Source organism: Adiantum capillus-veneris, chromosome 7 (assembly GCF_014529385.1).
Source record: "Adiantum capillus-veneris isolate H3 chromosome 7, ASM1452938v2, whole genome shotgun sequence".
Classification (NCBI taxonomy): Eukaryota; Viridiplantae; Streptophyta; class Polypodiopsida; order Polypodiales; family Pteridaceae; genus Adiantum; species Adiantum capillus-veneris.
Window position 1 is genome coordinate 35,478,683 of NC_140937.1, and position 3,229 is coordinate 35,481,911.

General features: G+C 45.3%; 1 pseudogene; it reads right to left on the reverse strand.

Moving 5' to 3' along the window:
• Positions 1 to 2,138: 2,138 nt before the first annotated feature.
• Positions 2,139 to 3,026, reverse strand: LOC147453683 (uncharacterized; annotated as a pseudogene).
• Between the last annotated feature and the right edge of the window lie 203 nt (positions 3,027 to 3,229).

The window sequence follows — 3,229 nt, forward strand, 5'->3', positions numbered from 1 at the left end:
TCGCAGACAAGGTGCTGGGCCTCTCCCGAGCTGCTTAGTGTCTTGCGCACTGCGTGCGGTGGTGTTCTTGGTCTACTGCGCCCTCTTAGCAGTTGCGTCACGAGCGCTTCCAAACTCCATAGCCAGTGGTATACTCTTATGTTGGCTATACTGGCAGTAGCACCCTGCAAGGCATCTCTCCCCTCCCTCAGAGCCTCTGATCTAACAAGGTATTTATGGATGTTTATCAAAGTCAATACTTTCTATCTACACAAAAATGATAATGTCAAGTCTATAGGGATTATTTTTACATGCCTTGACAATACATTGAAAAAACCTCAAAACTATACTAGAGTTCCACCTTGGAGGCTTGCCCAGTATTCTTTATTGATGTGCTAGTAAGTGGTATGTGTCAGAAGATGGCCGGGTAGAGCTTGTGGTTGTGTGCGTGCGAGCGGCTCAAGCATACATAGTTGTGGGCAGCGAGTGGAAGGCTAGGAGGTAGCGGATTGACAAGGAGAAGTAAAAGGCAGGTGTGTGGCCCATGATTGCCTCTATCTCTCTCAGCATGGGAGATGCCAAATGTTGACGAGGATTGTGGGGTGTGCACTGACGTTGACGAGGGAAGTAGAGGAGGGGATGACAGATGGGTGGGAGGATCCATCTCTGTGGGCACAATTGACAAGCTAAGTGTCAATTGTGTGTGCACTGGACGACCAACTCTCTCTATCTCTACACTGATGTTAAGTCAGAGAAGGTGTTGTGAGGGTGGAGGGAAGTCGGGAGGCACGTCAGGTGCAATAGAATTAGCACAAAAATAGAATCCTCATTTTTGTGCTAATTTTTCCAATTTAATGCTTCTTTTGGTGCTAGGTTTCATTATGGCTGAGTCTGCCCTTGATCCCCGGAGTCATGATAGAAACACAGTACATTGAACTTTGTGTTGATGTATGCTCATGTTGTGTGCGTGCGGTGTGTGTTGTGTTAGGGAGCATATATTAGTACCTAGTTCTACACCCACCATTGGGCACTGACGACGTTAGTGGGGATGTCATGGTATTTAGTCATTACTATGCATGATGGAGCTGATGGTTATATTGTCTTGTGGGTGACTACCATGGGTCTATACCTTGCACTTTCCTTCAAGGGTAAATCTGGGCTTACCCTGGATTCATCTAGGTATATGTTTTAGTCATATAGTGGACATGCAAACTTCACATTGTGAAGGTTTCATCTGAGCTACGAACAATTGATATTGTGCTAATTCTTTCTATCTTTTGTGGTATGTATGCCCTATCAACTACCTCATTTTTGTGCTAATTTTTCCGATTTAATGCTTCTTTTGGTGTTAGGCTTCATTATGGCTGAGTCTGCCCTTGATCTCCAGAGTCATGACAGAAACTCAGTACAATGAACTTTGTGTTGATGTATGCTCATGTGTGTGTGCGTGTGGTGTGTGTTGTGTTAGGGAGCATATGTTAGTACCTAGTTCTACACCCACTATTGAGCACTGATGACACTAGTGGGGATGTCATGGTATTTAATCATTACTATGCATGATGGAGCTGATGGTTATATTGTCTTGTCGGTGACTACCATGGGTCTATACCTTGCACTTTCCTTCAAGGGTGAATCTGGGCTTATCCTGGATTCATCTAGGTATATTTTTTAGTCATCTAGTGGACATGCAAACTTCACATTGTGAAGTTTTCATCCGAGTTACGAACATTTGATGTTGTGCTAATTCTTTCTATCTTTTGTGGTGCATATGCCCTATCAGCTACCTCATTTTTGTGCTAATTTTTCCAACTTAATTCTTCTTTTGGTGCTAGGCTTCATTATGGCTGAGTCTACCCTTGATCTCCGGAGTCATGACAGAAACTCAGTATGCTGAACTTTGTGTTGATGTATGCTCATGTGTGCGTGCGTGCGATGTGTGTTGTGTTAGGGAGCATATGCTAGTACCTAGTTCTACACCCACTATTGAGCACCGACGACGTTAGTGGGGATGTCGTGGTATTTAGTCATTACTATGCATGATGGAGCTGATGGTTATATTGTCTTGTGGGTGACTACCATGGTCTATACCTTGCACTTTCCTCCAAGGGTGATTCTGGGATTATCCTGAATTCATCTAGGTATATTCTTTTAGTGTACCGCTAGTGGATGCAAGGAGGAGGCGCTCCATAGGTATAATTTTTGGTGGTGGGTATGTGGCCTCCTGACCCTTTTTGATGAGCCTCCATGACTCGCCAATGCTACCGATGGCATTTAGCTGATGGAACTTCAACTTGTTGTCGCTTTACCCTTGTAAACCTGGGAAACTCATTGTCCACCTCATCATTATTTGCAATGCTATTACTGTTTCCCGGCATATATGACATATTTTGCCCCGCTAGTGTGGCTGCTACTACTGGTGTGAGGCCGCCAAGAGGCGTGACATTCATGGTGGAAGATGGGTGTCCTACTACTGGCCGCACCACGCATGTATGAATATGGTTTGTAGTGTTGGACACTAAAACTGGCTCTTTCTTTACCTTGGGTTCCGCAACTTGAGCCGATGCACATGAATGCACAGATGTCCTCGATGGAGTATGTATATTTATTCCATCTGCATTTTGCATAGTTCTCTTCTCAATAATATTATGGTTTAAGGGACCATGAATTACAGGTTCTCTCTTTGATGAGTTGGGCTGCACAGCTACGTCAGCTTGAGCTAATACATGACAGCCAGCAATGTGAATTTTTTTGCAGCGTTTGGAGTAGGGCTCTTCTCGACGAAATGCAGGTCCAGGGTATCAGCAGCACTAGGATTCCAACCACAGTTCAAGACGCTGAGGACAACCCAAGGATGATGCAAGAATTGCTGGAGGGTGATGCGATGTGGGGGGGTCCTTGCAAAGCATGCCTCTGAGAAGGTCCTGAGTTGAGGCAGGAAGGATGGACCCATCCAGAGAGAGATTTTTGGAGAAGATGGAAGCATGGATGTATTTGTCGGAGGCATCATGAGAAAGGTGATGGATGAAGGGCATGATTTCAGTGAACATGAGGTAGAGGAGGACCCCGAGGCTCCAGATATCTACGTGATGGTCGTAGCATCCTTGGATGAGATCTGACGCCCAGAAGGTTGAGGTTCCAACATAGGGGTCATAAAGCATCTGTCGGGGATGTTCCACCCTCGCAAGCCCAAAGTCTGCCAGCAACCCGAAACCCTAAACCGGCTTTTAGATCATAGTCTGAAGCATCTATC